Source organism: Mytilus californianus, unplaced genomic scaffold (genome assembly GCF_021869535.1).
Source record: "Mytilus californianus isolate M0D057914Y unplaced genomic scaffold, xbMytCali1.0.p SCAF_12, whole genome shotgun sequence".
In the NCBI taxonomy this organism is placed as follows: domain Eukaryota; kingdom Metazoa; phylum Mollusca; class Bivalvia; order Mytilida; family Mytilidae; genus Mytilus; species Mytilus californianus.
This window is the reverse complement of record NW_026262604.1, coordinates 1,863,397-1,888,444: the sequence shown is the minus strand read 5'-3', so window position 1 is coordinate 1,888,444 and position 25,048 is coordinate 1,863,397.

Below are 25,048 nucleotides of genomic sequence, written 5' to 3'. Positions count from 1 at the left end.
TTACTTTTCTGTATTTTCAGACGAAACGCATTTACAAAAGACTTAAAAAGCAAAAAAAATGATTGGTATATTGTGTATGGTGAAAGAACTCGTAGACTTAGTCGGTCTTTGTCCGTATGGTCCTTCGGTAAGACCATGTGTAGAGCCAGAGAGGAGTTCACCCCAAGTTCAGGGTTTGTGTCGTGTAGAGAGTGTTCCTTACCATGTGGTAGAGTCTCCTGAGCTACCAAGGACTGCTGACCCCGATCAGTCGGTTGTCGGAAGCACCCGGTGTTACCCTGTTTTCAGCATTGCCATTTGAGGTAGAAGTCATTTCCTATTTAGATGACACTGTTGAAAATGATACAGCGCTGTTCGAAGAGGTAGAAGAGCATGACTTGGTCTTAGACAATGAGGAGGATGACCCTTTTCTCAGCTTGGGATCAGGAACAGCAGCGAAATGTGTAGATGCAGTATGTTATCTCCAGGGTTTTACCTTGCTGTGGTCCTGTGGATATAGAAAAGGACGTTGTAAGTGATGTGGAGGATCAGTTAAGAGACTTTGTTGTCATTTAAAAAATACAATACCGTTCCAGATGAAACATTGTAAACTATTTTTGCGACTTAAATATTGTCGTCTATTAATTAACAAGCACAACTAAGATCATTTTACTTTTCTGTATTTTCAGACGAAACGCATTTACAAAAGACTAAAAAAGCAAGAAAAATGATTGGTATATTGTGTATGGTGAAAGAACTCGTAGACTTAGTCAGTCTTTGTCCGTATGGTCCTTCGGTAAGACCATGTGTAGAGCCAGAGAGGAGTTCACCCCAAGTTCAAGGTTTGTGTCGTGTAGAGAGTGTTCTTTACCATGTGGTAGAGTCTCCTGAGCTACCAAGGACTGCTGACCCCGATCAGTCCGTTGTCGGAAGCACCCGGTGTTACCCTGTTTTCAGCATTGCCATTTGAGGTAGAAGTCATTTCCTATTTAGATGACACTGTTGAAAATGATACAGCGCTGTTCGAAGAGGTAGAAGAGCACGACTTGGTCTTAGGCAATGAGGAGGATGACCCTTTTATCAGCTTGGGATCAGGAACAGCAGCGAAATGTGTAGATGCAGTATGTTATCTCCAGGGTTTTACCTTGCTGTGGTCCTGTGGATATAGAAAAGGACGTTGTAAGTGATGTGGAGGATCAGTTAAGAGACTTTGTTGTCATTTAAAAAATACAATACCGTTCCAGATGAAACATTGTAAACTATTTTTGCGACTTAAATATTGTCGTCTATTAATTAACAAGCACAACTAAGATCATTTTACTTTTCTGTATTTTCAGACGAAACGCATTTACAAAAGACTAAAAAAGCAAGAAAAATGATTGGTATATTGTGTATGGTGAAAGAACTCGTAGACTTAGTCGGTCTTTGTCCGTATGGTCCTTCGGTAAGACCATGTGTAGAGCCAGAGAGGAGTTCAGCCCAAGTTCAAGGTTTGTGTCGTGTAGAGAGTGTTCCTTACCATGTGGTAGAGTCTCCTGAGCTACCAAGGACTGCTGACCCCGATCAGTCGGTTGTCGGAAGCACCCGGTGTTACCCTGTTTTCAGCATTGCCATTTGAGGTAGAAGTCATTTCCTATTTAGATAACACTGTTGAAAATGATACAGCGCTGTTCGAAGAGGTAGAAGAGCATGACTTGGTCTTAGACAATGAGGAGGATGGCCCTTTTCTCAGCTTGGGATCAGGAACAGCAGCGAAATGTGTAGATGCAGTATGTTATCTCCAGGGTTTTACCTTGCTGTGGTCCTGTGGATATAGAAAAGGACGTTGTAAGTGATGTGGAGGATCAGTTAAGAGACTTTGTTGTCATTTAAAAAATACAATACCGTTCCAGATGAAACATTGTAAACTATTTTTGCGACTTAAATATTGTCGTCTATTAATTAACAAGCACAACTAAGATCATTTTACTTTTCTGTATTTTCAGACGAAACGCATTTACAAAAGACTAAAAAAGCAAGAAAAATGATTGGTATATTGTGTATGGTGAAAGAACTCGTAGACTTAGTCGGTCTTTGTCCGTATGGTCCTTCGGTAAGACCATGTGTAGAGCCAGAGAGGAGTTCACCCCAAGTTCAAGGTTTATGTCGTGTAGAGAGTGTTCTTTACCATGTGGTAGAGTTTCCTGAGCTACCAAGGACTGCTGACCCCGATCAGTCGGTTGTCGGAAGCACCCGGTGTTACCCTGTTTTCAGCATTGCCATTTGAGGTAGAAGTCATTTCCTATTTAGATGACACTGTTGAAAATGATACAGCGCTGTTCGAAGAGGTAGAAGAGCATGACTTGGTCTTAGACAATGAGGAGGATGACCTTTTTCTCAGCTTGGGATCAGGAACAGCAGCGAAATGTGTAGATGCAGTATGTTATCTCCAGGGTTTTACCTTGCTGTGGTCCTGTGGATATAGAAATGGACGTTGTAAGTGATGTGGAGGATCAGTTAAGAGACTTTGTTGTCATTTAAAAAATACAATACCGTTACAGATGAAACATTGTAAACTATATTTGCGACTTAAATATTGTCGTCTATTAATTAACAAGCACAACTAAGATCATTTTACTTTTCTGTATTTGCAGACGAAACGCATTTACAAAAGACTAAAAAAGCAAGAAAAATGATTGGTATATTGTGTATGGTGAGAGAAATCGTAGATTTAGTCGGTCTTTGTCCGTATGGTCCTTCGGTAAAAACATGTGTAGAGCCAGAGAGGAGTTCACCCCAAGTTCAAGGTTTGTGTCGTGTAGAGAGTGTTCGTTCCCATGTGGTAGAGTCTCCTGAGCTACCAAGGACTGCTGACCCCGATCAGTCGGTTGTCGGAAGCACCCGGTGTTACCCTGTTTTCAGCATTGCCATTTGAGGTAGAAGTCATTTCCTATTTAGATAACACTGTTGAAAATGATACAGCGCTGTTCGAAGAGGTAGAAGAGCATGACTTGGTCTTAGACAATGAGGAGGATGGCCCTTTTCTCAGCTTGGGATCAGGAACAGCAGCGAAATGTGTAGATGCAGTATGTTATCTCCAGGGTTTTACCTTGCTGTGGTCCTGTGGATATAGAAAAGGACGTTGTAAGTGATGTGGAGGATCAGTTAAGAGACTTTGTTGTCATTTAAAAAATACAATACCGTTCCAGATGAAACATTGTAAACTATTTTTGCGACTTAACTATTGTCGTCTATTAATTAACAAGCACAACTAAGATCATTTTACTTTTCTGTATTTTCAGACGAAACGCATTTACAAAAGACTTAAAAAGCAAGAAAAATGATTGGTATATTGTGTATGGTGAAAGAACTCGTAGACTTAGTCGGTCTTTGTCCGTATGGTCCTTCGGTAAGACCATGTGTAGAGCCAGAGAGGAGTTCACCCCAAGTTCAGGGTTTGTGTCGTGTAGAGAGTGTTCCTTACCATGTGGTAGAGTCTCCTGAGCTACCAAGGACTGCTGACCCCGATCAGTCGGTTGTCGGAAGCACCCGGTGTTACCCTGTTTTCAGCATTGCCATTTGAGGTAGAAGTCATTTCCTATTTAGATGACACTGTTGAAAATGATACAGCGCTGTTCGAAGAGGTAGAAGAGCATGACTTGGTCTTAGACAATGAGGAGGATGACCCTTTTCTCAGCTTGGGATCAGGAACAGCAGCGAAATGTGTAGATGCAGTATGTTATCTCCAGGGTTTTACCTTGCTGTGGTCCTGTGGATATAGAAAAGGACGTTGTAAGTGATGTGGAGGATCAGTTAAGAGACTTTGTTGTCATTTAAAAAATACAATACCGTTCCAGATGAAACATTGTAAACTATTTTTGCGACTTAAATATTGTCGTCTATTAATTAACAAGCACAACTAAGATCATTTTACTTTTCTGTATTTTCAGACGAAACGCATTTACAAAAGACTAAAAAAGCAAGAAAAATGATTGGTATATTGTGTATGGTGAAAGAACTCGTAGACTTAGTCAGTCTTTGTCCGTATGGTCCTTCGGTAAGACCATGTGTAGAGCCAGAGAGGAGTTCACCCCAAGTTCAAGGTTTGTGTCGTGTAGAGAGTGTTCTTTACCATGTGGTAGAGTCTCCTGAGCTACCAAGGACTGCTGACCCCGATCAGTCCGTTGTCGGAAGCACCCGGTGTTACCCTGTTTTCAGCATTGCCATTTGAGGTAGAAGTCATTTCCTATTTAGATGACACTGTTGAAAATGATACAGCGCTGTTCGAAGAGGTAGAAGAGCACGACTTGGTCTTAGGCAATGAGGAGGATGACCCTTTTATCAGCTTGGGATCAGGAACAGCAGCGAAATGTGTAGATGCAGTATGTTATCTCCAGGGTTTTACCTTGCTGTGGTCCTGTGGATATAGAAAAGGACGTTGTAAGTGATGTGGAGGATCAGTTAAGAGACTTTGTTGTCATTTAAAAAATACAATACCGTTCCAGATGAAACATTGTAAACTATTTTTGCGACTTAAATATTGTCGTCTATTAATTAACAAGCACAACTAAGATCATTTTACTTTTCTGTATTTTCAGACGAAACGCATTTACAAAAGACTAAAAAAGCAAGAAAAATGATTGGTATATTGTGTATGGTGAAAGAACTCGTAGACTTAGTCGGTCTTTGTCCGTATGGTCCTTCGGTAAGACCATGTGTAGAGCCAGAGAGGAGTTCAGCCCAAGTTCAAGGTTTGTGTCGTGTAGAGAGTGTTCCTTACCATGTGGTAGAGTCTCCTGAGCTACCAAGGACTGCTGACCCCGATCAGTCGGTTGTCGGAAGCACCCGGTGTTACCCTGTTTTCAGCATTGCCATTTGAGGTAGAAGTCATTTCCTATTTAGATAACACTGTTGAAAATGATACAGCGCTGTTCGAAGAGGTAGAAGAGCATGACTTGGTCTTAGACAATGAGGAGGATGGCCCTTTTCTCAGCTTGGGATCAGGAACAGCAGCGAAATGTGTAGATGCAGTATGTTATCTCCAGGGTTTTACCTTGCTGTGGTCCTGTGGATATAGAAAAGGACGTTGTAAGTGATGTGGAGGATCAGTTAAGAGACTTTGTTGTCATTCAAAAAATACAATACCGTTCCAGATGAAACATTGTAAACTATTTTTGCGACTTAAATATTGTCGTCTATTAATTAACAAGCACAACTAAGATCATTTTACTTTTCTGTATTTTCAGACGAAACGCATTTACAAAAGACTAAAAAAGCAAGAAAAATGATTGGTATATTGTGTATGGTGAAAGAACTCGTAGACTTAGTCGGTCTTTGTCCGTATGGTCCTTCGGTAAGACCATGTGTAGAGCCAGAGAGGAGTTCACCCCAAGTTCAAGGTTTATGTCGTGTAGAGAGTGTTCTTTACCATGTGGTAGAGTTTCCTGAGCTACCAAGGACTGCTGACCCCGATCAGTCGGTTGTCGGAAGCACCCGGTGTTACCCTGTTTTCAGCATTGCCATTTGAGGTAGAAGTCATTTCCTATTTAGATGACACTGTTGAAAATGATACAGCGCTGTTCGAAGAGGTAGAAGAGCATGACTTGGTCTTAGACAATGAGGAGGATGACCTTTTTCTCAGCTTGGGATCAGGAACAGCAGCGAAATGTGTAGATGCAGTATGTTATCTCCAGGGTTTTACCTTGCTGTGGTCCTGTGGATATAGAAATGGACGTTGTAAGTGATGTGGAGGATCAGTTAAGAGACTTTGTTGTCATTTAAAAAATACAATACCGTTACAGATGAAACATTGTAAACTATATTTGCGACTTAAATATTGTCGTCTATTAATTAACAAGCACAACTAAGATCATTTTACTTTTCTGTATTTGCAGACGAAACGCATTTACAAAAGACTAAAAAAGCAAGAAAAATGATTGGTATATTGTGTATGGTGAGAGAAATCGTAGATTTAGTCGGTCTTTGTCCGTATGGTCCTTCGGTAAAAACATGTGTAGAGCCAGAGAGGAGTTCACCCCAAGTTCAAGGTTTGTGTCGTGTAGAGAGTGTTCGTTCCCATGTGGTAGAGTCTCCTGAGCTACCAAGGACTGCTGACCCCGATCAGTCGGTTGTCGGAAGCACCCGGTGTTGCCCTGTTTTCAGCATTGCCATTTGAGGTAGAAGTCATTTCCTATTTAGATGACACTGTTGAAAATGATACAGCGCTGTTCGAAGAGGTAGAAGAGCATGACTTGGTCTTAGACAATGAGGAGGATGACCCTTTTATCAGCTTGGGATCAGGAACAGCAGCGAAATGTGTAGATGCAGTATGTTATCTCCAGGGTTTTACCTTGCTGTGGTCCTGTGGATATAGAAAAGGACGTTGTAAGTGATGTGGAGGATCAGTTAAGAGACTTTGTTGTCATTTAAAAAATACAATACCGTTCCAGATGAAACATTGTAAACTATTTTTGCGACTTAAATATTGTCGTCTATTAATTAACAAGCACAACTAAGATCATTTTACTTTTCTGTATTTTCAGACGAAACGCATTTACAAAAGACTTAAAAAGCAAGAAAAATGATTGGTATATTGTGTATGGTGAAAGAACTCGTAGACTTAGTCGGTCTTTGTCCTATGGTCCTTCGGTAAGACCATGTGTAGAGCCAGAGAGGAGTTCACCCCAAGTTCAGGGTTTGTGTCGTGTAGAGAGTGTTCCTTACCATGTGGTGGAGTCTCCTGAGCTACCAAGGACTGCTGACCCCGATCAGTCGGTTGTCGGAAGCACCCGGTGTTACCCTGTTTTCAGCATTGCCATTTGAGGTAGAAGTCATTTCCTATTTAGATGACACTGTTGAAAATGATACAGCGCTGTTCGAAGAGGTAGAAGAGCATGACTTGGTCTTAGACAATGAGGAGGATGACCCTTTTCTCAGCTTGGGATCAGGAACAGCAGCGAAATGTGTAGATGCAGTATGTTATCTCCAGGGTTTTACCTTGCTGTGGTCCTGTGGATATAGAAAAGGACGTTGTAAGTGATGTGGAGGATCAGTTAAGAGACTTTGTTGTCATTTAAAAAATACAATACCGTTCCAGATGAAACATTGTAAACTATTTTTGCGACTTAAATATTGTCGTCTATTAATTAACAAGCACAACTAAGATCATTTTACTTTTCTGTATTTTCAGACGAAACGCATTTACAAAAGACTAAAAAAGCAAGAAAAATGATTGGTATATTGTGTATGGTGAAAGAACTCGTAGACTTAGTCGGTCTTTGTCCGTATGGTCCTTCGGTAAGACCATGTGTAGAGCCAGAGAGGAGTTCAGCCCAAGTTCAAGGTTTGTGTCGTGTAGAGAGTGTTCCTTACCATGTGGTAGAGTCTCCTGAGCTACCAAGGACTGCTGACCCCGATCAGTCGGTTGTCGGAAGCACCCGGTGTTACCCTGTTTTCAGCATTGCCATTTGAGGTAGAAGTCATTTCCTATTTAGATAACACTGTTGAAAATGATACAGCGCTGTTCGAAGAGGTAGAAGAGCATGACTTGGTCTTAGACAATGAGGAGGATGGCCCTTTTCTCAGCTTGGGATCAGGAACAGCAGCGAAATGTGTAGATGCAGTATGTTATCTCCAGGGTTTTACCTTGCTGTGGTCCTGTGGATATAGAAAAGGACGTTGTAAGTGATGTGGAGGATCAGTTAAGAGACTTTGTTGTCATTTAAAAAATACAATACCGTTCCAGATGAAACATTGTAAACTATTTTTGCGACTTAACTATTGTCGTCTATTAATTAACAAGCACAACTAAGATCATTTTACTTTTCTGTATTTTCAGACGAAACGCATTTACAAAAGACTTAAAAAGCAAGAAAAATGATTGGTATATTGTGTATGGTGAAAGAACTCGTAGACTTAGTCGGTCTTTGTCCGTATGGTCCTTCGGTAAGACCATGTGTAGAGCCAGAGAGGAGTTCACCCCAAGTTCAGGGTTTGTGTCGTGTAGAGAGTGTTCCTTACCATGTGGTAGAGTCTCCTGAGCTACCAAGGACTGCTGACCCCGATCAGTCGGTTGTCGGAAGCACCCGGTGTTACCCTGTTTTCAGCATTGCCATTTGAGGTAGAAGTCATTTCCTATTTAGATGACACTGTTGAAAATGATACAGCGCTGTTCGAAGAGGTAGAAGAGCATGACTTGGTCTTAGACAATGAGGAGGATGACCCTTTTCTCAGCTTGGGATCAGGAACAGCAGCGAAATGTGTAGATGCAGTATGTTATCTCCAGGGTTTTACCTTGCTGTGGTCCTGTGGATATAGAAAAGGACGTTGTAAGTGATGTGGAGGATCAGTTAAGAGACTTTGTTGTCATTTAAAAAATACAATACCGTTCCAGATGAAACATTGTAAACTATTTTTGCGACTTAAATATTGTCGTCTATTAATTAACAAGCACAACTAAGATCATTTTACTTTTCTGTATTTTCAGACGAAACGCATTTACAAAAGACTAAAAAAGCAAGAAAAATGATTGGTATATTGTGTATGGTGAAAGAACTCGTAGACTTAGTCGGTCTTTGTCCGTATGGTCCTTCGGTAAGACCATGTGTAGAGCCAGAGAGGAGTTCACCCCAAGTTCAAGGTTTGTGTCGTGTAGAGAGTGTTCTTTACCATGTGGTAGAGTCTCCTGAGCTACCAAGGACTGCTGACCCCGATCAGTTAGTTGTCGGAAGCACCCGGTGTTACCCTGTTTTCAGCATTGCCATTTGAGGTAGAAGTCATTTCCTATTTAGATGACACTGTTGAAAATGATACAGCGCTGTTCGAAGAGGTAGAAGAGCACGACTTGGTCTTAGGCAATGAGGAGGATGACCCTTTTATCAGCTTGGGATCAGGAACAGCAGCGAAATGTGTAGATGCAGTATGTTATCTCCAGGGTTTTACCTTGCTGTGGTCCTGTGGATATAGAAAAGGACGTTGTAAGTGATGTGGAGGATCAGTTAAGAGACTTTGTTGTCATTTAAAAAATACAATACCGTTCCAGATGAAACATTGTAAACTATTTTTGCGACTTAAATATTGTCGTCTATTAATTAACAAGCACAACTAAGATCATTTTACTTTTCTGTATTTTCAGACGAAACGCATTTACAAAAGACTAAAAAAGCAAGAAAAATGATTGGTATATTGTGTATGGTGAAAGAACTCGTAGACTTAGTCGGTCTTTGTCCGTATGGTCCTTCGGTAAGACCATGTGTAGAGCCAGAGAGGAGTTCAGCCCAAGTTCAAGGTTTGTGTCGTGTAGAGAGTGTTCCTTACCATGTGGTAGAGTCTCCTGAGCTACCAAGGACTGCTGACCCCGATCAGTCGGTTGTCGGAAGCACCCGGTGTTACCCTGTTTTCAGCATTGCCATTTGAGGTAGAAGTCATTTCCTATTTAGATAACACTGTTGAAAATGATACAGCGCTGTTCGAAGAGGTAGAAGAGCATGACTTGGTCTTAGACAATGAGGAGGATGGCCCTTTTCTCAGCTTGGGATCAGGAACAGCAGCGAAATGTGTAGATGCAGTATGTTATCTCCAGGGTTTTACCTTGCTGTGGTCCTGTGGATATAGAAAAGGACGTTGTAAGTGATGTGGAGGATCAGTTAAGAGACTTTGTTGTCATTTAAAAAATACAATACCGTTCCAGATGAAACATTGTAAACTATTTTTGCGACTTAAATATTGTCGTCTATTAATTAACAAGCACAACTAAGATCATTTTACTTTTCTGTATTTTCAGACGAAACGCATTTACAAAAGACTAAAAAAGCAAGAAAAATGATTGGTATATTGTGTATGGTGAAAGAACTCGTAGACTTAGTCGGTCTTTGTCCGTATGGTCCTTCGGTAAGACCATGTGTAGAGCCAGAGAGGAGTTCACCCCAAGTTCAAGGTTTATGTCGTGTAGAGAGTGTTCTTTACCATGTGGTAGAGTTTCCTGAGCTACCAAGGACTGCTGACCCCGATCAGTCGGTTGTCGGAAGCACCCGGTGTTACCCTGTTTTCAGCATTGCCATTTGAGGTAGAAGTCATTTCCTATTTAGATGACACTGTTGAAAATGATACAGCGCTGTTCGAAGAGGTAGAAGAGCATGACTTGGTCTTAGACAATGAGGAGGATGACCTTTTTCTCAGCTTGGGATCAGGAACAGCAGCGAAATGTGTAGATGCAGTATGTTATCTCCAGGGTTTTACCTTGCTGTGGTCCTGTGGATATAGAAATGGACGTTGTAAGTGATGTGGAGGATCAGTTAAGAGACTTTGTTGTCATTTAAAAAATACAATACCGTTACAGATGAAACATTGTAAACTATATTTGCGACTTAAATATTGTCGTCTATTAATTAACAAGCACAACTAAGATCATTTTACTTTTCTGTATTTGCAGACGAAACGCATTTACAAAAGACTAAAAAAGCAAGAAAAATGATTGGTATATTGTGTATGGTGAGAGAAATCGTAGATTTAGTCGGTCTTTGTCCGTATGGTCCTTCGGTAAAAACATGTGTAGAGCCAGAGAGGAGTTCACCCCAAGTTCAAGGTTTGTGTCGTGTAGAGAGTGTTCGTTCCCATGTGGTAGAGTCTCCTGAGCTACCAAGGACTGCTGACCCCGATCAGTCGGTTGTCGGAAGCACCCGGTGTTGCCCTGTTTTCAGCATTGCCATTTGAGGTAGAAGTCATTTCCTATTTAGATGACACTGTTGAAAATGATACAGCGCTGTTCGAAGAGGTAGAAGAGCATGACTTGGTCTTAGACAATGAGGAGGATGACCCTTTTCTCAGCTTGGGATCAGGAACAGCAGCGAAATGTGTAGATGCAGTATGTTATCTCCAGGGTTTTACCTTGCTGTGGTCCTGTGGATATAGAAAAGGACGTTGTAAGTGATGTGGAGGATCAGTTAAGAGACTTTGTTGTCATTTAAAAAATACAATACCGTTCCAGATGAAACATTGTAAACTATTTTTGCGACTTAAATATTGTCGTCTATTAATTAACAAGCACAACTAAGATCATTTTACTTTTCTGTATTTTCAGACGAAACGCATTTACAAAAGACTAAAAAAGCAAGAAAAATGATTGGTATATTGTGTATGGTGAAAGAACTCGTAGACTTAGTCGGTCTTTGTCCGTATGGTCCTTCGGTAAGACCATGTGTAGAGCCAGAGAGGAGTTCACCCCAAGTTCAAGGTTTGTGTCGTGTAGAGAGTGTTCCTTACCATGTGGTAGAGTTTCCTGAGCTACCAAGGACTGCTGACCCCGATCAGTCGGTTGTCGGAAGCACCCGGTGTTACCCTGTTTTCAGCATTGCCATTTGAGGTAGAAGTCATTTCCTATTTAGATGACACTGTTGAAAATGATACAGCGCTGTTCGAAGAGGTAGAAGAGCATGACTTGGTCTTAGACAATGAGGAGGATGACCCTTTTCTCAGCTTGGGATCAGGAACAGCAGCGAAATGTGTAGATGCAGTATGTTATCTCCAGGGTTTTACCTTGCTGTGGTCCTGTGGATATAGAAAAAGGACATTGTAAGTGATGTGGAGGATCAGTTAAGAGACTTTGTTGTCATTTAAAAAATACAATACCGTTACAGATGAAACATTGTAAACTATTTTTGCGACTTAAATATTGTCGTCTATTAATTAACAAGCACAACTAAGATCATTTTACTTTTCTGTATTTTCAGACGAAACGCATTTACAAAAGACTAAAAAAGCAAGAAAAATGATTGGTATATTGTGTATGGTGAAAGAACTCGTAGACTTAGTCGGTCTTTGTCCGTATGGTCCTCGGAAGGAACATGTGTAGAGCGAGAGAGGAGTTCACCCCAAGTTCAAGGTTTGTGTCGTGTAGAGAGTGTTCGTTCCCATGTGGTAGAGTCTCCTGAGCTACCAAGGACTGCTGACCCCGATCAGTCGGTTGTCGGAAGCGCCCGGTGTTACCCTGTTTTCAGCATTGCCATTAGAGGTAGAAGTCATTTCCTATTTAGATGACACTGTTGAAAATGATACAGCGCTGTTCGAAGAGGTAGAAGAGCATGACTTGGTCTTAGACAATGAGGAGGATGACCTTTTTCTCAGCTTGGGATCAGGAACAGCAGCGAAATGTGTAGATGCAGTATGTTATCTCCAGGGTTTTACCTTGCTGTGGTCCTGTGGATATAGAAAAGGACGTTGTAAGTGATGTGGAGGATCAGTTAAGAGACTTTGTTGTCATTTAAAAAATACAATACCGTTACAGATGAAACATTGTAAACTATATTTGCGACTTAAATATTGTCGTCTATTAATTAACAAGCACAACTAAGATCATTTTACTTTTCTGTATTTTCAGACGAAACGCAATTACAAAAGACTAAAAAAGCAAGAAAAATGATTGGTATATTGTGTATGGTGAGAGAACTCGTAGATTTAGTCGGTCTTTGTCCGTATGGTCCTTCGGGAAAAACATGTGTAGAGCCAGAGAGGAGTTCACCCCAAGTTCAAGGTTTGTGTCGTGTAGAGAGTGTTCGTTCCCATGTGGTAGAGTCTCCTGAGCTACCAAGGACTGCTGACCCCGATCAGTCGGTTGTCGGAAGCACCCGGTGTTGCCCTGTTTTCAGCATTGCCATTTGAGGTAGAAGTCATTTCCTATTTAGATGACACTGTTGAAAATGATACAGCGCTGTTCGAAGAGGTAGAAGAGCATGACTTGGTCTTAGACAATGAGGAGGATGACCCTTTTCTCAGCTTGGGATCAGGAACAGCAGCGAAATGTGTAGATGCAGTATGTTATCTACAGGGTTTTACCTTGCTGTGGTCCTGTGGATATAGAAAAGGACGTTGTAAGTGATGTGGAGGATCAGTTAAGAGACTTTGTTGTCATTTAAAAAATACAATACCGTTCCAGATGAAACATTGTAAACTATTTTTGCGACTTAAATATTGTCGTCTATTAATTAACAAGCACAACTAAGATCATTTTACTTTTCTGTATTTTCAGACGAAACGCATTTACAAAAGACTAAAAAAGCAAGAAAAATTATTGGTATATTGTGTATGGTGAAAGAACTCGTAGACTTAGTCGGTCTTTGTCCGTATGGTCCTTCGGTAAGACCATGTGTAGAGCCAGAGATGAGTTCACCCCAAGTTCAAGGTTTGTGTCGTGTAGAGAGTGTTCCTTACCATGTGGTAGAGTCTCCTGAGCTACCAAGGACTGCTGACCCCGATCAGTCGGTTGTCGGAAGCACCCGGTGTTACCCTGTTTTCAGCATTGCCATTTGAGGTAGAAGTCATTTCCTATTTAGATGACACTGTTGAAAATGATACAGCGCTGTTCGAAGAGGTAGAAGAGCATGACTTGGTCTTAGACAATGAGGAGGATGACCCTTTTCTCAGCTTGGGATCAGGAACAGCAGCGAAATGTGTAGATGCAGTATGTTATCTCCAGGGTTTGACCTTGCTGTGGTCCTGTGGATATAGAAAAAGGACGTTGTAAGTGATGTGGAGGATCAGTTAAGAGACTTTGTTGTCATTTAAAAAATACAATACCGTTACAGATGAAACATTGTAAACTATATTTGCGACTTAAATATTGTCGTCTATTAATTAACAAGCACAACTAAGATCATTTTACTTTTCTGTATTTTCAGACGAAACGCATTTACAAAAGACTAAAAAAGCAAGAAAAATGATTGGTATATTGTGTATGGTGAGAGAACTCGTAGACTTAGTCGGTCTTTGTCCGTATGGTCCTCGGAAGGAACATGTGTAGAGCCAGAGAGGAGTTCACCCCAAGTTCAAGGTTTGTGTCGTGTAGAGAGTGTTCGTTCCCATGTGGTAGAGTCTCCTGAGCTACCAAGGACTGCTGACCCCGATCAGTCAGTTGTCGGAAGCACCCGGTGTTGCCCTGTTTTCAGCATTGCCATTTCAGGTAGAAGTCATTTCCTATTTAGATGACAGTGTTGAAAATGATACAGCGCTGTTCGAAGAGGTAGAAGAGCACGACTTGGTCTTAGGCAATGAGGAGGATGACCCTTTTCTCAGCTTGGGATCAGGAACAGGAGCGAAATCTGTAGATGCAGTATGTTATCTCCAGGGTTTTACCTTGCTGTGGTCCTGTGGATATAGAAAAATACGTTGTAAGTGATGTGGAGGATCAGTTAAGAGACTTTGTTGTCATTTAAAAAAAACAATACCGTTACAGATGAAACATTGTAAACTATTTTTGCGACTTAAATATTGTCGTCTATTAAATTAACAAGCACAACTAAGATCATTTTACTTTTCTGTATTTTCAGACGAAACGCATTTACAAAAGACTAAAAAAGCAAGAAAAATGATTGGTATATTGTGTATGGTGAAAGAACTCGTAGACTTAGTCGGTCTTTGTCCGTATGGTCCTTCGGTAAGACCATGTGTAGAGCCAGAGAGGAGTTCACCCCAAGTTCAAGGTTTGTGTTGTGCAGAGAGTGTTCCTTACCAAGTGGTAGAGCCTCCTGAGCTACCAAGGACTGCTGACCCCGATCAGTCCATTGTCGGAAGCACCCGGTATTGCCTTGTTTTCAACATTGCCATTTGAGGTAGAAGTCATTTCCTATTTAGATGACAGTGTTGAAAATGATACAGCGCTGTTCGAAGAGGTAGAAGAGCACGACTTGGTCTTAGGCAATGAGGAGGATGACCCTTTTCTCAGCTTGGGATCAGGAACAGCAGCGAAATCTGTAGATGCAGTATGTTTTCTCAAGGGTTTTACCTTGCTGTGGTCCTGTGGATATAGAAAAAGACGTTGTAAGTGATGTGGAGGAGCTGTTAAGAGACTTTGTTGTCATTTAAAAAAAAACAATACCGTTACAGATGAAACATTGTAAACTATTTTTGCGACTTAAATATTGTCGTCTATTAAATTAACAAGCACAACTAAGATCATTTTACTTTTCTGTATTTTCAGACGAAACGCATTTACAAAAGACTAAAAAAGCAAGAAAAATGATTGGTATATTGTGTATGGTGAAAGAACTCGTAGACTTAGTCGGTCTTTGTCCGTATGGTCCTTCGGTAAGACCATGTGTAGAGCCAGAGAGGAGTTCACCCCAAGTTCAAGGTTTGTGTCGTGTACAGAGTGTTCCTTACCATGTGGTGGAGTCTCCTGAGCTACCAAGGACTGCTGACCCCGATCAGTCGGTTGTCGGAAGCACCCGGTGTTACCCTGTTTTCAGCATTGCCATTTGAGGTAGAAGTCATTTCCTATTTAGATGACACTGTTGAAAATGATACAGCGCTGTTCGAAGAGGTAGAAGAGCATGACTTGGTCTTAGACAATGAGGAGGATGACCCTTTTCTCAGCTTGGGATCAGGAACAGCAGCGAAATGTGTAGATGCAGTATGTTATCTCCAGGGTTTTACCTTGCTGTGGTCCTGTGGATATAGAAAAAGGACGTTGTAAGTGATGTGGAGGATCAGTTAAGAGACTTTGTTGTCATTTAAAAAATACAATACCGTTACAGATGAAACATTGTCAACTATTTTTGCGACTTAAATATTGTCGTCTATTTAATTAACAAGCACAACTAAGATCATTTTACTTTTCTGTATTTTCAGACGAAACGCATTTACAAAAGACTAAAAAAGCAAGAAAAATGATTGGTATATTGTGTATGGTGAAAGAACTCGTAGACTTAGTCGGTCTTTGTCCGTATGGTCCTTCGGTAAGACCATGTGTAGAGCCAGAGAGGAGTTCACCCCAAGTTCAAGGTTTGTGTCGTGTAGAGAGTGTTCCTTACCAAGTGGTAGAGTCTCCTGAGCTACCAAGGACTGCTGACCCCGATCAGTCCGTTGTCGGAAGCACCCGGTATTGCCTTGTTTTCAGCATTGCCATTTGAGGTAGAAGTCATTTCCTATTTAGATGACACTGTTGAAAATGATACAGCGCTGTTCGTAGAGGTAGATTGATTGATTGATTGTTGGTTGCTTAACGTCCAGTGGCAAATATTTCATGCATATTCAGGACGAGAACAAGTTCACAATAAATACAATAGGTAGGTTCTGTAATAGATTAAGGGATTAAGGTCGGAGAAATTTAGACTGCCACGGGAAATGAGGGTATATTGGATAGGGACAGAAATTTAGCCTTGCAACAGGTCACCTACGGACCCCTCAAAGAGTTGTTGCAAGGGTTCTTAACGTGCAAAGAACGTGGCACTTTCTCAACACGAGGCATCGGATTTAACGTCCCCATTCTGACCGGACTTGGCTGCAAATTTGTACATCCCGTACAGCCAAACGGACGCCCCACTTTAGCACGGGTTTTACTGCCGGTCGGAGGAAGACCAATGGTGACCATACTTCTATTCTTCTATTCCCCAGTCACCCTTGGGGGGGGGGGGGGGGGGGCGTAGAGGTAGAAGAGCACGACTTGGTCTTAGACAATGAGGAGGATGACCCTTTTCTCAGCTTGGGATCAGGAACAACAGCGAAATGTGTAGATGCAGTATGTTATCTCCAGGGTTTTACCTTGCTGTGGTCCTGTGGATATAGAAAAAGACGTTGTAAGTGATGTGGAGGATCAGTTAAGAGACTTTGTTGTCATTTAAAAAATACAATACCGTTACAGATGAAACATTGTAAACTATTTTTGCGACTTAAATATTGTCGTCTATTAAATTAACAAGCACACCTAAGATCATTTTACTTTTCTGTATTTTCAGACGAAACGCATTTACAAAAGACTAAAAAAGCAAGAAAAATGATTGGTATATTGTGTATGGTGAGAGAACTCGTAGACTTATTCGGTCTTTGTCCGTATGGTCCTTCGGTAAGAACATGTGTAGAGCCAGAGAGGAGTTCACCCCAAGTTCAAGGTTTGTGTCGTGTAGAGAGTGTACCTTACCATGTGGTAGAGTCTCCTGAGCTACCAAGGACTGCTGACCCCGATCAGTCGGTTGTCGGAAGCACCCGGTGTTACCCTGTTTTCAGCATTGCCATTTGAGGTAGAAGTCATTTCCTATTTAGATGACACTGTTGAAAATGATACAGCGCTGTTCGAAGAGGTAGAAAAGCACGACTTGGTCTTAGACAATGAGGAGGATTACCCTTTTGTCAGCTTGGGATCAGGAACAGCAGCGAAATGTGTAGATGCTGTATGTTATCTCCAGGGTTTTACCTTGCTGTGGTCCTGTGGTAATAGAAAAGGACGTTGTAAGTGATGTGGAGGATCAGTTAAGAGACTTTGTTGTCATTTAAAAAATACAATACCGTTACAGATGAAACATTGTAAACTATTTTTGCGACTTAAATATTGTCGTCTATTAACTAACAAGCACAACTAAGATCATTTTACTTTTCTGTATTTTCAGACGAAACGCATTTACAAAAGACTAAAAAAGCAAGAAAAATGATTGGTATATTGTGTATGGTGAAAGAACTCGTAGACTTAGTCGGTCTTTGTCCGTATGGTCCTTTGGTAAGACCATGTGTAGAGCCAGAGAGGGGTTCATCCCAAGGTCAAGGTTTGTGTCGTGCAGAGAGTGTTCCTTCCCATGTGGAAGAGTCTCCTGAGCTACCAAGGACTGCTGACCCCGAGCCGTCGGTTATCGGAAGCACCCCATTTGCATTGTTTTCAGCATTGCCATTTGAGGTAGAAGACATTTTCTCTTAAGATGACACTGTTGAAACTTACACAGCGGTGTTCGTAGACGCGGAAGAGCAACACGTGGTCTTTGACAACGAGGAGGATAACCTTTTCTCAGCTTAGGATCAGGAGCAGCAGCGAAATCTGAAGATGCAGTATGTTATCTCCAGGGTTTTACCTTTCTGTGGTCCTGTGGATATAGAGAAAGACGTTGTTAGTGATGTGAAGGATATATCTGTGGAGGATATATCTGTGGAGGATGTGCAGGTCTTCACTGATGAGAATGATAGACTTAATTATGATTGTGGATTAAGAATTTATTGTGTCGTTCAGAAATTAAAATGGGTTGAAGTTTTTGCCTTACAGATTACCAGTAGTCTGTTAAGAGACTTTGTTGTCATTTCAAAAATACAATCATTTTACTTCTCTGTATTTTCAGACGAAACTCAAGGACTAAGAAAGCAAGAAAAATGATTGGTATATTATGTATGGTGAGAGAACTCGTAGACCTAGTCTTTGTCCGTATGGTCCTTTGGTTAGACCATGTGTAAAGCCAGAGAGGAGTTCACCCCATGTTCAAGGTTTGTGTAGTGTACAGAGTGATGTCTTCCTTGTGGTAGGGTCTCCTGAGCTATTTGGACTGCTGACCCCGAGCAGTCTTTGGTGGAAGCACCCCGTGTTGCATTTTTTCAGCATTGCCATTTGAGGTTGAAGACATTTCCTCTTTAGATGACGCTGTTGAAAATGATACAGCAGTGTTCGAAATTACAAAGTGTGCACATTTTTCATTAACATCAATACTACTAAAATAACGAGGTCCAATTTGTTAGCCGGAATGACGTAAAAACTACGAATCAACGAATTCAACTTTATATATAACTAATATAGGACATAAATTATAACACCATTCCAAGCCCTTTTGTTTTCCACATAATTAATATTACCAATAATAAACAATTTCCTGGTGGAATCTGATAGCAATTTCAAAAGTATACGTGATGTGAAGTTTCCGGTTGCAGTTCTTTTTTTTCTTCCCTCCACTATCTCGAGTACCACTACTATATTCATTGAATGAGAAATACAGGACTGATTCAAACAGAAAGATTTTGAAAGTAGAGAAAACTGTGCACGTTATAATCAGTATGACTATCAAATTAGGACCCCCAAGGGTGACTGGGGAATAGAAGTATGGTCACCGTTGGTCTTCCTCCGACCGGCAGTAAAACCCGCTTAAGTGGGGCGTCCGTTTGGCTGTGCGGGATGTACAAATTTGCAGCCATGTCCGGTCAGAATGGGGACGTTAAATCCGATGCCTCGTGTAAAGAGAGTGCACGCTCTTTTCACGTTAAGAACCCTTGCAACAACTCTTTGGGGGTCCGTAGGTGACCTGTTACAAGGCTAAATTTCTGTCCCTATCCAATATAACCTCATTTCCCGTGACAGTCTACATTTCTCCGACCTTGATCCAGAAAGCCCCTAATACAGAACCTACCTATTGTGTTTATTGTTAATTTGTTCTCGTCCTGAATATGCATGAAATATTTGCCACTGGACGTTAAGCAACCAACAATCAATCAATCAACTATCAAATTAGGTAAAAATTTACGTAACCGATCTCCGCTCGAAAATAAAAACTGGAAAGCAGTACATGTCTTCATCGTTGCTAATTATAAAAAATATTAGTACGAAGCAAATAACTGGACATAGTTCATACCTTTTTAAAAGTAATGTAAGAATGATTTCCGTGTGGACTTTTGAAGTAAATTGAAACATAAATTCATAATTTTCTATGGAATGCTAATTTAAACACTGTTATTCTTGGGAAATATATGTAATTTAGTAATTGTAATTTTATTTAATTTCAACTTTTTACCATTCAATTACAAACACTTGTCGTACAACGATCATTACTACATTGGAATATTTTGTGCTTCACCAGAATAAAGAATATTACTGTTAAAGTGTTAGTTAATTGATCAGGGCCGTAAATTGTGTACAGGTATGTAGGCAGTTACCCTTCTATTGCAGGCCAACAAAAAAAAAAGAAAAAGTAACAAAAACGAAAAACAATTTTATTTCGTATCCTTGCTGTTTCTGCATTCGTTTGAACAATCAGATTGATTGTTGGTTGCTTAACGTCCAGTTGCAAACATTTCATGCATGTTCAGAACGAGAACAAATTAACAATAAATACAATAGGTAGGTTCGGTAATAGAGGTCAACTGGGTTGCAGGTCGGGAAAATTTGGACTGCCACGGGAAATTGAACAATCAGCAAAAAATTCTTATCACATTGAATTTGTTGCTTATCAAGACAAGAAGTATTCAAACTTTCCACTTCCGAAGTAGTTATATTTCGTAAACTCGATCGCACTGCCTAAATCTTGTCATTGTCACGAATGTTCGGATTTTTATAAAATTTGAATGGATTTAAAAGTTGTTAAACTGCATCTGAAAATCTAATAATGGTATATGTAGCATTTGTATATAATTAAAGACTATAAATATTAAGTCTTTTTTTTAACTGGAACTTAAATATAGAAAAATAAAGGTATTTATCCTGCAATGAGCCAACTATTGTACAAATAACAGGTATACAAAAAAAATTTTGCTTTAATTGTACTTGTACAAGTAAAGTCGCCTGTTACCCCACTTCCATGTTGAGCAAGCGGTAATATGGATATTTCTTTTTCCGTACCAGTTCATTTTGGGGTCCTCTTCGCGGTCCGCGTTTAAACCATGTCGATTTCTTTGAGAGATTAGAGACAATGATTTGGTTTTAATAACTAAAGTTTCAAGTGTTGGGAGTAAATTTCAGGATAAAAACAATATATGTACATTGTCGGAAAATATAAAATTTATTTGTACTCGCTGCGAAACAGGAGAAAAGCTCGGCGAGCCTCGCTTTTCGTCCTGTTTCTAAAGCTCATACAAATAAATTTTATATTTTCCGATTGATTGATTGATTGATTGTTGGTTGCTTAACGTCCAGTGGCAAATATTTCATGCATATTCAGGACGAGAACAAGTTCACAATAAATACAATGGGTAGGTTCTGTAATAGATTAAGGGATTAAGGTCGGAGAAATTTAGACTGCCACGGGAAATGAGGGTATATTGGATAGGGACAGAAATTTAGCCTTGCAACAGGCCTCCTACGGATCCCTCAAAGAGTTGTTGCAAGGGTTCTTAACGTGCAAAGAGCGTGGCACTCTCTTTACACGAGGCATCGGATTTAACGTCCCCATTCTGACCGGACGTGGCTGCAAATTTGTACATCCCGCACAGCCAAACGGACGCCCCACTTTGACGAGGGTTTTACCGCCGGTCGGAAGAAGACCAATGGTGACCATACTTCTATTCCCCAGTCACCCTTGGGGAATATATTTTCCGACAATGTACATATATTGTATATAGAATGTTCATATAGGTACAAAAATCAGGGTCGTTATATCTTTCCACAAATTGTTTTACACTGATATGTTTAATAATGTTATTGCTGTGCACATTTCGTTTTAATAGTATGAACATATTAGGAATCACCAGGTTTGTTTTTAGTCTTAGTCATGATAATTTATTGGATGTGTGAAAAAAACATGAACAATTACGATATTTTTTTTTCATTCTGTATAATGATACAACAATCGATTTTACCCGAATTTTGTGGAAATTAACATTTTGATAAATTTAAACTCAATAAAATGTATTTTATCGATGCTTTTACATTATATACAATATTCCTTTCATAAATTTTAATTGAATGTATCTTTTGAAGTTATGAATTGTACATCTTTTACGTTATAAATATTCATATATAGTTATACAATTTCCAAGTACGTTCAAATTTTAATAGAATTTTGAAAAACCCGCTCCATTGCGTATGTACATCTCCTTGATTTTGAAATGACAGTGGTTGCATTCGTAACCCGGTTCTTGTAATATTTGGATAAAAATCTTGCATAGAACTTCAGTCTAGAGAAATAGTTATCTTGTGGAAGCTCATGCCCAAGCTAGAACACTATATATTTAGCTACATCTTTTCTGGAGATGCGAGGAAATGCAGAAAATGCATTAAATAGAGCCAGTAGCTATCCAAAATAAGAACAAAATTACGAGAAATCCTAATAATAAACTTACAATGTTCATATTTTCACCAAAACCTTTTATTGGAATGTGAATTTGATAACAATTATCAAATCAGAGACATATATACACAGAGATTGGCAACTGTAACAGTTGTCAGCGAAATCCAATTGAAAACACGCATCCGACGAGACTTTACGAGAGCGGGTGTACCGCCATTTTGTAACTATCAACGACAAGTTCGCAACTGCCATTCGATGTTCATTTTACATCAAGCATTTCAAAACAGCATAATGTAAGTATATATTTCAATTTCTTATATTATTTACTTTCTTTTATTCAGTTTGTAGTAATTGTTAATTGAAAATACTGTGACGATTAACGTTTTATTGCAGTCAATAATAAGGAGAAAGCTTGGTCAACATGGACGTTATGAAAATTTTGAACAAGGTCGTATTTTTTATCAAAACCTTTTCATTCGAAAAGGAATAAAACCATTTGTGAGATGAATTACTTTCCCCAAGACATACTGGTTTTGTGTAAAGAAGTTGAATTTTTCATTATTTCACCCACTTTGATGCAATTTACAATTAAAAATCAGTATTATAGCTGTCGGCCATGTTGATTTTGTTCATATACAAAGACAGACCCCTGTCCATGGCTACAGTTTATAAACTTGTCCATCTTCAGAGAATAATTGTACCTATCACATGAATTACTTTCCTATGACATACTGGTTTTGTGTATATAAGTTGGTTTTTTCATTGTTTCACTAACTTTGATGCAACTGATAATTAAAAATCAGTATTATAGCTGTCGGCCATGTTGATTTTTTTCATTTATAAAGACAGATCCCTGTCCCTGCATGTTTTTGGTTTATTAACTTGTCCATCTTCAGAGAATAATTGTACCTATCACATGAATAACCTTTCCCATGACACACTGGTTTCGTGTATATTAGTTGGTTTTTTCATTATTTCAACCACTTTGATGAAATTTACAATTTTATATATATTTACACTCAGTGTCTGACAGCATTTTGTTTTGTTTTTGTTTTTGAACAGGATCCTTTTATCAAGGAACATAGATGTTGATCAAATTTACCTAACAGTGCAGCATACAAGAGATGTAATAACATGTGCTGAATGCAGGGCTCCCAATTCTTTCCGTCTGAAAATAAGACTCGGAGCTGGCAGACAGGAACAACTATTAGTGATTACTTTTTCCAAATGTGACAACACAGTCATGTCGAGGGGTTATTGCCACAACCCAGTAACAGAAAAAAATAAAAAAAATGATTTTGTTTGCAACATATTTGCCATCGCGATTCTTGAATTCTCTCAATTTCTTGTTTGATTTGGCCAATTAAAAGTATTTTTAATTACTAAAACATCAATCATGTATCTTATTATAATCAGAGTAAAAAATGCATCAATCATTTATCTAATAATAGCATATTGAGCCAACACAATTATAATTATTTAATTATAAATTGTATTGCCACATTATATTTTCTCAAGATACTTTGTGTTGAAAATTTTTTTCCTAATTATTATTGTAAAAATGATATGCAACAACATGGTAATAAACGATATATGTTTGATGCTTTAATGATAATAATTTGTAAATGAATTCTTATCATGCCACAATCTGTGTAACTACAGTTAAGTGGTTGCAGATGTTTTGTTAATCATGAAATGCAGTGTATGAAATCCAATAAATCTTGATAATATTTTGAGTCTTTATCACATATGTAAACAAAAATACTTTCTAGAGCTGAAACAAAGTATCATCTTTCAAAATCTACTGTAATTTCCCAAGAACGTGTACACGAGGAAAAGAAAACAATAGTATAAATGTGTATCTTATTTGATATTCATGATATGGTAAGTGAATTTATTTTATTATTAATTAAAAGATCAATTATAATTATTTTCATGCTAAGTTTTTAACTTTTAATATCATTAGTTATTTTCATATATATTTAGCGATAATTATTGAAACAAATTACCCCTTTTCTAGAATAACAAACCTGAGACATTGTAAGAAACTGTTTCTATATTTCTGAATAATTTTAAACTTGTATGAAAAACATATAGTAGCTTTTAGATCTAATTTTTCAGGTGATATTCAGCAGCGCATGACAATTATTTCTGGCAGTATAAACAAGAAGTCTCTCAAGGTAGGCACATTTTGAAAATCAAATATTTATGCCCCTATTTTTTTAAAGGATAATAGCCTGATACTAATTTATTTCTTCTAAACCATGAACATTTTAGCAAAAAAAACTTTTGTGCAGTACTTCCCCCTTTACAGACACACTACATTCAATACAACTTGATAACAATTGCATGAATGTTTTGGTACACTTAATCAATATATATCTTAGACAAAGGCATGAAACGAGTGAACCTCTGATCAATGTACAGAAAAGGGAATGGAAATAAATGTAAATGAAAAAAAACTTAACACATTCTGATACATTTAAGAATTTAAACAGCGCTTTGGTGCCATAATATGCAAACATGAAATGAAATGCAACACATAGAAAATATTGACAACATCTTAAAACGAAAGTTTATGTAAAAGTATATATTGTGTTTTATGTTTTCCTGCCTTTGTGACCACTAGGTAGTTTTATAGTACATGTTAATGGAGGAGAGTATAGTAAATGTAATGATATTTTATTTCAGAATGGATTATGAATGGTCTTCAGATGAAGATTGGTTAGACAAAACAGACGAGCAAAATCAGAATACACATCCAGAGAGGACAGTACAGAAAACCCCTGGAGCAGAGACCAATACAGAGATGGCAGAACAAAACAACTCTGAAACAGAGACACATACAGAGTCGTCAATAAATGATATCACAGAGACAGAGATACAAACAGAGGTGGAAGTACCTGCGAACCTGGAAACAGAGACACACAGCGAGTCAGCAGTACAAGAAAAAACAAAGACACATACAAAGGTTGCAATTCATGATAACCCCGGAATAAAGACAAATACAGATATAGTAGAACATGAAACCTCTGAAATAGAAGCACATACAGAAGGGGTAAGTCATGATAATGTCAAAACAGAAACACATACAGAGGTGACAATTAATGACAACGCCGTAACAGAGACACACACAGAGCTGGCAATAAATGATAACGCCAAAACAGAGACACATACAGAGGTGGCAATAAATGATAACGCCGTAACAGATGCACACACAGAGGTGTCAATAAATGATAACGCCGAAACAGAGACACACACAGAGGTGGCAATCAATGATAACGCAGAAAAAGAGACACAGTCAGAGGTGGTAATACATGATAACGCTGAAACAGAGATACATACAGAGGTGGTTATTC